Raw genomic sequence first — 12,921 nt, 5'->3', positions numbered from 1 at the left:
TGTGAAGATTATATGTCCCAGTACAGGGGAATGCCCGGGCCAAGAAGCTGGAGTTGGTAGGTTGGGGAGCAGGGCAGGAGGAGGGTATAGAGGACTTTCAGAGAGGAAACTAGAAAAGGGGGCAGCATTTGAAATGTAAATGAAGAAAATATCTAATAAAAAATAAAATAAAAAAGTAAATAAAAACTTGAAGAAAAAAATCCAGCACAATTAAAACTTTCTAGAAGTTGTGTAAACAGAATCAACACTCCATATGCATAGTGATATTTCAAATAAAAATGTTAAGATAGAAACCAAACAAGCTTTGATACCTAAGTGTACATGATCTTTAAGAACAGACCCTGAAGTTTTCTGGGAATCTCCCAAACAAAACGATCAACTTTGCTCACAGTAAAACTGTACTTAACCCTTTTATGCAGCCCTTATGACCTACAACTTTACCTTATCAGCCTGCCGTGATGTTCAGTGCAGTCCAGGGACCATCATGGCATCCCACTTACCACTGAAGAGAATCCATAAATCTTCGAACCATGTAACTTCAGAAGCTACCAAAAACATACGTATGCATATGCAAACACCAACACACACAGCACACTCTTTATTTAATACATGTCAGCTTGACCACCTTCTGTAGTTCATACTCACATTCAGTACAATACCTTTCCCCTGTGAAACTTGTTCTGTCAATGCCAGTGCTTATATGCATGTAAAATTGCTTTCTTCCTGCTGTTGGTGATGCTGTTGGGGGAGGTGTCAAGAAAGGGTTTCCTATGTAGCCCCGGCTGCCCTGGAGTTCTGTAGACCAGGCTGGCCTCAAACTCAGAGATCTGCCTTCCTCCTCTTCCTCCCAAGTGCTAAGACTAAAGCAGTGCACAGTCACTACCTGACACATTTTCTTTCTTTAACAAATAAAAACAAACAAACAAACCTTTACTTTATTATTTTATATTACACATATGTGTGTGGATCTGACTGTGCTAGAGTTAGAAATGATTAGAAAGTTATCTGGGGAATAAATGGAAGAAAAAAAACGGAAGATTTAAGAAATGAGTTGGATACAGATGAATTTAAAACAAAACTAAAATCCCTCTGGCATTATCAGAACTAACATTCTGTGACTCAGATCTCAGAAGTAGCTGCTGGGGTGAAGACAGAGAGCAGCAGCTCTCGGAGGTGGGCATGACTGTAAAGGTGTGGTTGAAGATGGATAGGACTAAAGTCTATAGACACGGTCTATAGACACTTCTGCCTGGTCATCTAATGTTGGGGGTTGGTTTGGTGCTGCTTGTATTTATACTCTAAATTCTGTATCCAAAGATCTGGTTGCCCCAAGAGGAGCAAATTCCTATGTACCTTTACTGTGCAATCCTTACTCCTCAGTTTAAAACCATTAGTTAAATAAAAATGCCTACAACCAATTACTGGGAGGATACAGACAGGTGGAGTTTGAGTTACCAGTCTAGGTTTTGCAAGTAGGGACCAAGAGGGAGAAGGAAAAAGGAGAGAGAGAAGGAACTTGGAGCAGAAAGCAGAGAGAAGAGGAGGTCTCCATTAGTCATGATGGACCAGCAGCATGTACCAGCATGAAGTGCCTCTCTAGGGTGCCAGGCTGCTGGAGCCAAAATAACCCAGGAAGATTCAAACACCAGAATTTGGGGAACACAGTTGGGGAAGTAGCTAGTTTAGCATTAGAGAAATAGATTATGTATAATCCCCAGTAATTGCACAGATCCTAAATAAAAGAATCATACTTCAAGTATGGACGATGGAGTATCATTATTGGCAGGTGGGGAAGTTACTAAACAACAGGAAGATAATATATCAGGGTAATTATTTGCACAATTGGTTTAAGAAAGCTTGGACTTTTCCTATAGGGAGGAGACTGACACAGGGCTTAAGAACAAGAAGACTGCTTTTTTGAGTGCCATGGCTCAAGAGTATGAAAGGCCTCCTGTTCCAGTCTCCAAAGTGTGTGAGAAACTAGGAAACTTGAAAACAAAGGCAATTTAAAAATACAAATGAAGCTTTCATGAGACAAGAGGAGTTTTTTGTTTGTTTGTTTGTTTGTTTTAGTTTTTTTCCCTGAAGTTCTTAGATGACCTAGAAACTACTATGCAAACCAGGATGACCCATAACTCACAGTGTAGATCAGGGTGGACTAGAACTCACAGTATATATACCAGGAAGGTCCAGTGTGTGACCTTCAGTGTAGAGCAGAATTGCCTAGCACTCACAGTGTAGACCAGGATGGCCCACAGTGTAGACCTGGATGATCTAGCACTCATCGTGTAGACCGGGATGCCCCAGTACTCAAAGTACAAACCAGGATACCTAAAACTCATGCATCCTCTGATTTTCGCCTCCTGAGTGATGAGCTTATGGGCAAGTATCACTATGATCCCCTGAAACTTTTATCATTAGAAAAATTCCTGTTTTCTCACTTATTTCTATAAATTATGATCCTAGACATGAAACGGGAAAGAAATCTCCTGAGGCCTCAAGGGTAAGAGCATGATAGATTATCAGCTACTCTAATAGCATGGGACCACTACGATTGGAAAATTAATTTTTGTCAATTTTCTAACTGGTCAGAGGGAGCAAGCACAGGACATATAGACTCCTTGTTGTGTCAGCCTAACATGAGCCTCTCTCTGTGTCTCTGTCACTGTCTCTGTCTCTGTCTCATTGAAACATTTTATTCATAGTTTATTTTAGCAATCTCTTTCTTTCTTGCAACAAACCAACCAACCAACAAACATACATACCAAAAAAAAAGGATGAAAACATCTCAGCTGTGTTTCCAGTTTCCATAAAACCTGTAAAAGCTTCAGACCCATCAAAGGCCAGTGGGCGGGGCTGCACAATGGCTTTCCTCCTTTGAAGGCTATCACACTTGCAAGAGTTCTTACTTTTCCTTAATTACTGTTCTTTCTGGTCACTCCTTAGCCTTATTTCATTCTTTTAAAAAACTCTTATTTGTACCCTTGTGTATAACCGTATTCCTGCTTGTCTGTATACTCACTCTGTGCATGCAGTTTCCACGGAAGCTAGAGAGGATTGAATCTCCTGGGACTGTAGTCAGAGGGTGGTGGGCTGTCCTATGCAGGTCCTCTGCCAAGAGCAGCAAGTGTTCTCAGTATTTAAGCCATCCCTGAAGCTTTCTTTCTCAGTATTTGAGCCATCCCTGAAGCTTTCTTTCTCAGTATTTGAGCCATCCCTGAAGCTTTCTTTCTTATTCTTGAGTGTCAGAAAACAAACCAGGAAGCCATTGGCTTGGGGTCTTTTCTACTTGATGTTCAGCCCACTAACACCCCAAGTTCAGCTCGCCAAAGCCAGGGAAGACTCGGTTACATTCAAAGAATGCATATTATTGTGAATTTCATCATTACAAAAAAACAGAAAAGAAAAAAAAAAGAAAACAAGAATAAAAGTATAAAAATGAGGATGTGAGAAAGATGTTAGGCTTAACTTTCAATTATCTTTTCTGGCTATACACTGTTGGCTTTAAAGAAGTTTCACACGAGTGACAAACATCAGAGATAGCTGAAATGACATTTAAAGCAAGCCAATCCTTAGTATCTCTCTGACCCAAGACAAAAGTGCAAGTGAAGGCTATAGACTCTATTTCTACATAACAACAACAGCAAACCGTGATTTAAACTAAATTGAACAGCACGGCATAAGCTTTTGTCTCCAGACTTGGAGCCAAAGGCCAGAGGACCCAGAAACAGCAGCATACACAGAGCAGAAGCTGGTTTCGGAGCAAAGTCTGCTTCTCCCAGGAGAGCAAATCTCCCCTGTAGCTTCTCAAGCAGTAGGAACAAGGCTTCTCGTCCTCCCTTCTCACCCAGAGCTTCCCTTCCAGTATTCCTAGATGTCTACAGTCTACCAGGGCCGCAGCTGGAGACTGGAGGGCTGGAGCTCAACAGGTACAAAGAAGCCTACTGTCTGGATAGTCTCTCTTGGGGAACTGGGGCTTGCTCCTTCTACCCAGGTGCTCCACTCTCCTGTGCTTTTCCCGAACAGAAGTTGTACTTCTTTCTGTCCATGCCTCTCACCCCATCACCCCACACAACCCTGTGGTCACCACTATTCCCTCCTTTATAATTTATTCAATAGTGTTTCAAGCTCCCGAATTACCTAGTGTCTGCGCGAATTGAAAACACCTCCATTACTGAAAATAAATAGACCAAAGGCATAAAGACATTGTGGTTGTGTTCCTCTGTGAGCAGCATGTGGAATTAGGGAGAGCGCTTGGTCTTACTGATTGGAACCTATGTGCTTAAATGCATCATCAGTCTCTCCTATTCAATTCTATGCTCCCGCACTTTTGGTGGATTGTGTGGGCCTCTATTTTGTAGGCATAATCTCATGATAGCTGGCTCTGGTTAAAAAAATATGGCATGTCTTTAATGGGCAAATCACAAAGAAGAATAATGTACATTTCATGTTTTGTAGAATGTACAGTTTATAGAATTTAAGGAATATTTGCTAATATTACCACGAGGTGGCTTAATACACTATTATGAATTATATTTCTGATTGAAAAATATACATATCTGTATATTATATACATATGTTATATATATTACGTATATTACACACTAACATAATATGTATATATTTATGTATATTATAAATGTTATCAGTGTTAGTCTTCAGTTTCTGGGTTTATAAAGGAAAGAATTGAGAATTTTCTATGCACATACACACATATATCTTTTATGTATAAAGAGGAAAGAGGAAATATATTCATGGCACATTTGCAGTCATAAAAAATTTATTAGAGTTTGACAACCTGGCTTATGTTCAAGAAGAAACAAAAGATACAATTCTTTTGTTGGTTAGAGATGAAAATTTCATAGGTGTTTCCACATAACATGTTGCATACTTCTTTTTTTGGAAATGAGTATGTATTTGTGGAGGTATATGCACGTGACTGCAGGTATCCACATAGGGCAAAGACTTTCGAAAACCCTGGAGCTAGAGTTACAGGGATTTACACGCCATCTCCTGTAGGTGCTGAGAACCAAACCCATGTCCTCTGTAAAGCTTGTTGCTGCTTCCATGGACTCTGGCAGACAAGCAGAGTGATGTCAGCTGGTACAGACTGAATGCTGAAGAAAGACACATGGTGAGTCAAGACCTGTGGATGACATATGATATTTGGAGGGAGTATAAATAGGACTCAATTGACAGTGCCGGAGGCTTGCTTGCATAGCTAGCTTTGCAACACTTTGTTGGTCTCACATCTTCTGGAACCTCAGAGACCTTCTCCTGACATTCCTGTCGGTTCTGGGCAGATTCAGGGGAGGCCTGGCTGTTTCTGCTGGGTTGTACCAGTGCTGCTGATTCATGTGTGCCCTTCCTACACTACGGAACTCGAATGCTGGTATATTAGCGAAGTGTTTGCGAATGGATCAAACTCCCCCTGCTGATTTCCTTACAATGCAGATGAGATTTGCGAAAAAGAACAATTTCTAAACAGGTGTACTTTCCCCAAATCTTAATAACTTTGCTTTTCCGCTACCTCTGATGGGTGGTGGACTAGAAGGGAGGTAAACGCACCTAGGAACCATTATTAAAATTAGGGTGGAGAAATATTTAAGCTAATACTTAACCCTACGGGTGACAATAGATATGATGCAGCGTTAGTGAGAGGTGGGTATCTGCTTCTCATCTACAGTTCCAACAGTACTTAGGAGACTAAAAGGCAGAGGATTGCCATGAACTTGAGGCCAGTTTTGGATCAAGAGAGAGTGTCTTAAACCACACAAAAGAACCCTATATAACCAAGCAAATGGGAGACGCCTAGCTCAGACACAGAGCAGGCCACAGCATCTTCTCACCAGGTGCAGAGAAGGCCAGCGTCACGCCCACCAGCCCTTATTTATTACAAGGCAATTTTGCGAATCACCTTCACAACTTCTGAAGAAAAGGCAGAACCCGCTCTCGCTAAACTGTGGTAAGAGAAAGGAAGCGCTAAGCCTGTTTGTCACGGCATTTATTATAAAACTGGGTTAAGGGTTTTAATAGCAATCAAGCATATGAAGCGAGATTTAGAGAGAGCTTAGTATTTAAACCTTAAATGTTGTTACACTAATACAGTCTATTTTTAATTAGTATTGCTACTTAGGGTAAAACATAATGAGTTTTATCATGGCAATTTCGTGCACACATCTTCCTTTACTTTGCTCAGTTTTGCCTGATACCTCATTTCCAATCTCCCTCTCAGGCTGCTCCTATTCCTTATTTCTTCTTTCATGTCATATATGCTACATGTATATATGCACACATATAACATATGTTAACAAGTATGTAAAACTACATATTTGTTTGTTTTCCTTATGAAAAAATTATTCCTTCTCCCATTATTCTTTCAATATTACTTTTCTTGCCTTAGTCAACGATTGCAGCTATTTATTTATTTTGCAAGAGATTATGGTGGTAGAGCTACACACACACACACACACACACACACACACACACACACACACACACCTTTATTTAATTAGTTTTTGAGAACTTTGTACAACATGCTTTGATCATAATTATGCCTCTTCACTCCTCCCAGATACAATACCTTCTTCTCTAATCACCAAACACTTGGCCCACTCTTTTTATAAGCCATAAATTCCAATTTGTGTTGTTCATATAGTCTTGGAATATTTTTAAATATGTGTCCACACTATATTTTAGGAAGCTTCTATAGGAGAAGATAGGATTCCATATAACTTTTTCAAAACGTCTTTAATATTATTTTCCCCTCCCCATAGTTGCTCAACCTTTCCCTCCTGTCCTCCATTGTAATTTAACTCTTGTATTAATACCCTTTAAGCCTAACTTACGTTCAATTTTATTTTATTTTAAAGACAGGCTCTCACTATGTCAGCGTAGGCTGGCTTGCAGATTTCTCTGTGTGCCAGGCTGACTTCAGCTCACAGAGATCCACCTGCCTGTAGCTTCCTGAATCCTGAGATTAAAGGCATTTCCCACCTTGCTCCACCCACCATCTTTGCCAGTTCCCATGAGTAATAAACTATAAATCGCTCTTAAACTCCAGGTTTCAGTTACATAACAGTGATTAGTCAAGATGAGGAACGAAAAGAGTTAAAATGAAAGCAATGTTTAATTCTTCTTATTAACTCAAGGGTTTTAGCATTATTTTATGCTTTTTCTCTTTTTTATTGGATTTCTCTCTCTCTCTCTCTCTCTCTCTCTCTCTCTCTCTCTCTCTCTCTCTCTCTCTCTCTCACCCCCTTTCTGCCCCACCCCGAAACCCCCTATCACACACACACCCGTTCCCCTGCTTCTATCTCCTCCACCCACCCACCCACTCCCACCTCCCTGCCATGTCCTTCCCCTACACTGAGGCATACACTGGGGCACCGAACCTTCACAGGACCAAGGGCCTCTCCTTCTATTGATGCCCAACAAGGCCATCCTCTGCTACATATGTGGCTGGAGCCATGGGTCAATCCATGTATATTCTTTGGTTGGTGGTTTAATCCCTAGCAGCTCTGGAGGATGGAGGTCTGGTTGGTTGATATTGTTGTTCTTCTTATGGATTGCAAACCCCTTCAGCTCCTTACAATCCTTTCTCTAACTCCTCCATTGGGGACCCAGTGTTCAGTCCAATGGTTGGCTGGGAGCATCTGACTCTGTATTTGTCAGGCTCTGGCAGAGCCTCCCAGGAGACAGGTTCCTGTCAGCAAGCACTTGTTGGCATCCACAATAGTGTCTGAGTTTGGTGATTGTATATGGGATGGGTCCCCAGGTGGGGCAGTCTCTGGATCCACAATGTCTCCGTATTTGCTTCCTTGAGTATTTTGTTCTCCCTTCTAAGAATAACTGAAGCACCTACACTTTGGTCTTTCTTCTTGAGCTTCATGTGGTCTGAGAATTTTATTTTCGGTATTCTGAGCTTTTGGGCTAATATCCATTTATCAGTGAGTGCATACTATTTTTTGTTATTGGGTTACCTCACTCAGGATGATATTTTCAAGTTCCATTCATTTACCTAAGAATTTCATAGTTCAGAAAGTCCTTGTTTTTAATAGCTGTGTAGTACTCCAAATGTTGCACATTTTCTGTATCCATTCCTCTGTTGAAGGACATCTGGGTTCTTTCCAGCTTCTGGCTATTATAAATAAGGCTNCTTTCAACATAGTGGAGCATATATCCTTGTTATATGTTGGATCATCTTTTGGGTATATGCCCAGGAGTGGTATAGCTCAGGTGATACTATGTCCAATTTTCTGAGAACTACCAGACTGATTTCCAGAGTGGTTGTACCAGCTTGCAATTCCACCAACAATGGAGGAGTGTTCCTCTTTCTCCACATCCTTGCCAGCATCTGGTGTCACATGAATTTTTGATCCTAGCCATTCTGACTGGTGTGAGATTGTTTTGATTTGTTTCCCTGATGACTAAGAATGATGAACATTTCTTTAGGTGCTTCTCAGCCATTCGATATTCCTCAGTTGAGAATTCTTTGTTTACCTCTCTACCCCATTTTTATAAAAGAAATTTGGAAGAAACTTAAGGATTTGGCTATTTCAATATTACTCATAAACTCTGCCAAAATATATACATTTTAGTTAGAGTGTTAGTGCTGTGAAGCAACACCATGACCTGGCAACCCTTATAAAGGAAAACGTTTATTTGAGGCTGGCTCCCAGTTTTGGAAGTTTTAGAGGTTTAGTCCATTATCATCATGGTGAGAAGCATGGCAGCATGCAGGCAGACAAGATACTGGAGATGAGGTGGGAGTTCTGCATCTGGATCTGCAGGCAGAAGTGTCTGTGTGCCACAGTAGGCCTAGCGTGAGCATATGAGCTCTCAAAGTCAGCCTCCACAGTGACACAGTTTCTCCAACAAGGCCACTGTTTCTAATATTACCACTTCTTATGGGCGAAGCATTCAAATAGACGAGTCCACATTTCTATTCAAACCACCACAACATACTTTTGCTTAGAACGTAGGCAGTTTTCCAGGGAGATATATTTTGGTGAAAATATTAAATGCTGGTATTTTGTAAACTTGATATAATTTTAACATAGAGATCACTTTAAATGTATGAGACATGTTTCAATATATTTATATACACACACCACATATGTTTTATTTAAAGTTTGGTTTAAGAAACTTGTCATCTTGGGTACCATAAACCGGAGTCAACCAAGATAAGTCTTAAACATGCAAGTGGTAAACAATATTTTAATTAATCTTATCACGGGTGACTAAATATGTATGTTTTATTCTTCTGTTTAGTGCAAGTAGAAAATAAAACAAATACATTGATATTTTTAAATATCAGCTTGATTCAATTAAATTACTATAAGAGTGAAATTTTTAGAATTTTTTTCACACCAGTATAATGAAGGAACTAATAGAACTGAGAAATGAGACATGACCTGTATAAGCAGAAATATAGACAGGTTTTAAGTATGAAGGTATGGAGCTAAATCTGAATTATGCTTTTATTTCATAGTAGGTCAGCAGAAAATATCTATGTGATTGATTTTGCTTATTTTTATACAGGTTGTATGTAAACTATAAGAAATATATATATATATATAATTTCACATTCAAAAATTATTTTTGAGTTATCATATTTGTTTTACATATCAAGTATAATTGCCTGCAGAATATTGAGGTGCTATAGAACCTTTGAGGGATGTTCATCACTGTTCTCAGGTCTTTAACTCTTCCTGTGCTTCACTAAACCTGGTCATGTGACCTAGGGTTTCACTCTAAACACAGAAATGATGTACTTGACCAAATTATCTCATTAAATTTTCAAAATTCAGACAAAAGGTCCATGTGAGTTTAATTTATTTTTACTTGTTTTTTTGTTTCAGTTTGCTTCAGATCAAGGAATAAAAATCAAGTCACAGGGAATTGTCACCTGTTTAGTTTGGTCCACAGACCAACACACACCTAATTTAGGTCTCTCTTGGTGTGGTGTTGTATATGCCAGTACTGGGGAGGATGAGACAGGAGGGTCTCAATTAAAGGCCTGTCTGGGCTACAAATGGAGGCTGTCTCAAAAATATGGGAACTGGGGATGCTCTTCACTGTTTTTCTATTGAAATCATGTCCACTAAGATATAGCTCCAATGCTGCCTTCTCCCAAGAGTATTTCCTGATGTGCACATTTGGAGATCATAATCTTAAAACGCAGTCTACAGAGCTCTCATTCCACTTAAAAGATCTCTGTTGTTGAGCATTTGGTGACTGCAGGAAGGCATAGAAGTGGGACAAAACTACTTATCTAAAGTGGGAGAGAAATTTTCTACTTCTGTGGAATATTCACAAGATTCCTGCAAGATTCTGAAGTGTTCCTAAAGAATGTTTTAGAGAGGAGCCACTGGTAATGTTCGCTGTAATGAGGGAATAACATTCAGAATTAGGAGCATCTAGGATGAAGACATTTCTACAAGGCCCTGAGCTCAGATGGAGTAGACCCTAGCAATGTCAGCTATTTCCTCCTACGAGACAGATTTTCAATAATGGAACATGATGCAGAAATAAAAAGAGAAGCTCCCTAGTTCTGTGAGATTATAAGAGAGTATTTTAAGAGTACAGTGTGGGTATTTGGGCCATAAAACTTTAATGTGAATAAAAATCACCTGGAGTTCTTATGAAAACTCCAGCTTTCTGGGATTCAACATTAGGGGATTTAAAAGACTAATTGTTAGACACATATCCAGAAAGCTATCATTTAACACATATATTTTGAGATAAAGAAGCTGATGATTTATAAATTATATTTTTGACCCTGATTGGGGATCAGAACAGTAACAATAAAAGGAAACATCCACTCCCTACTTCCCATTTACCTAATACTGTACAAGCATACATCCATCTGCTTCCTCCAATACCATAAGATGAGGTATTGGTATCATTTTCCTAGAGAACCTAATGTGGAGAGATTAAGTATTACAATGTTTGTGTAGGGCACAATCAGGGAATGAACCAAGATGATCTGACTTCAGAATCATCTGACTGTCCTGGAGAAAACCAGGATATTAAAAGCTGTAGCTTTTGTCTTTTCCTCTTGTCTTCCTCTTTTCAAAAGTTTCAACTGATTGGGACCAGTGCCACATTTAACAAGATTGCCTGATTAAATTTACTCCAGTAAAAAATTTCATTCCTAAGTAGAGAAAGACCAGCTGGAACATAATCAGCCATCATAGTGGGATGCCCTAGATATGAAGATGCCCATCCTACCAAGAATAATACATATGCACATAGCAGTAATTCCAAAATAAATATAGAAAACTTCCACAGCATGTGTTATTATAACCATTTAAGCAAAAACATAAGAACTTTAAAGTGGGACATTATCATTGCCTTGAACACTTTTTTTTTCCCACTCTGTCTCAAAATTGACATCTCAAAATAAATTCATGATCTTGAAGCCTAAGCACTAATTGCCTAAAGGAATGGTTTGTAATAAAACATAATCATTGTCAGATTTAGCTTCCTTCTTTTCAACTATCTTTTGACCCCACACTGCTGTATTGTTTCACAGGGACAGGACACCTCCATTTCCTATAACACTAGAAGCAGAGGTAACTTATACTTGATAAAAAAGAATGACAAAACATATGCTATGGGTTATACTCAAAGTTCAGTGAACCTACTATGTATACTAAGTGTGTGCATATGGAGGCACTGGCTTAACAAGGTAATAATCAAACCATTGACAGGACTCAGTCGGAAGAGTTCTGGTCAAGCCTACACCATATCAACCAGGCATGGTGTCTATTACACCACGAATCCCTAAATAAAGAGAGATGGTCACTCAAGGTCATTCTTAGCCTAGCAAACTGAAGGACAGCTTGAGCTAGAGTTCCAAGGGACAGATAGTAATAGATATTTTCCTCATAAGACTTCCAATAAAATAAAGCAATTTTATATGTTGGCTTAGGAGTTGTTGATATCTGCCATTAGTTGCAGTTTCTTTCTTCCCTTTTCTTTAAAAGCATAGTAAGTAACCATCACCATCGTGATTGGGTTTGTGTTTAAAGATGATGGCTGAGAAAAACATGGTGGCAGCATGCTTTCAGTTTCAACTGAAAAGCCTTGATTTGATTTCTTATACACAGTCTTCTTTCATGGAGCAACATTTTCCTTCTACTAGAGAAGTTACTTAGAGAAACTTACTTTTAATTTCAGACTAAATGGTAAGTGATGGTTTGTCAAAGTATTAGTTTCCCCAGACTATTGGAAATAAGTTTTTGGTTGAACACTAATCAGAATCACCTACATCTCAACAAGTGGACCACTGCTTTGGCCACTAATTTGCTTTTTCTTCCCATCTGTATATTCTTTGTAGTGTGTACCCTTTTGTAGCTTTAAGTAGCTGACTAACTCCAAATTAGAGAGAAACAAAGATCCTGTGTAACCCTATTAATACTATTATTGTAAAACAATATCTACTCTAAGCTGAGTCCAATACAAAATCCTCTTCTCACTGACCTCAGGGGGCCTTCACACTAAACTTCAAATCCCTTGGCCTCGAATAAAACAAACAACAACAACAACAAAAAAAAAAAAAAAACAAATTCAGAATCAAAACAACAGCAACAAAAACCATCTATCAGGCCAACAAATGTTTGCATGCATGGCTGACCATTCAAGTGTGGTCCCTGGAACCCATGTGAAAGAGCTGACTGTTGTGGCAAGCACCTGTAATCTCGGTGCTCCTGTATTAAAATGGGAGGCAGAGACTGGAGAATCCTCAGGAAGCTGGCATGCGTGTAGCCTCCAGAACATAGAGTGGTAGAGACAAGAACAGTTCTGCACTCAGGAGGCATCGGCCAATGGTCACTGAGATTGAGGGCAACCTGGTCTACAGTGTGAATTCCAGGACATCCAGGGCTACACAGAGAAACCCTGCCTGGAAAAAAA

General features: G+C 39.4%; 1 pseudogene; it reads left to right on the top strand.

Moving 5' to 3' along the window:
• LOC110324704 overlaps positions 1 to 12,921 on the top strand; it is a 25,270-nt pseudogene that overhangs the window by 2,993 nt on the left and 9,356 nt on the right.

This window comes from Mus pahari, chromosome 7 (genome assembly GCF_900095145.1).
Source record: "Mus pahari chromosome 7, PAHARI_EIJ_v1.1, whole genome shotgun sequence".
Taxonomy (NCBI): domain Eukaryota; kingdom Metazoa; phylum Chordata; class Mammalia; order Rodentia; family Muridae; genus Mus; species Mus pahari.
This window is presented reverse-complemented; position numbering and strand designations above follow the sequence as displayed.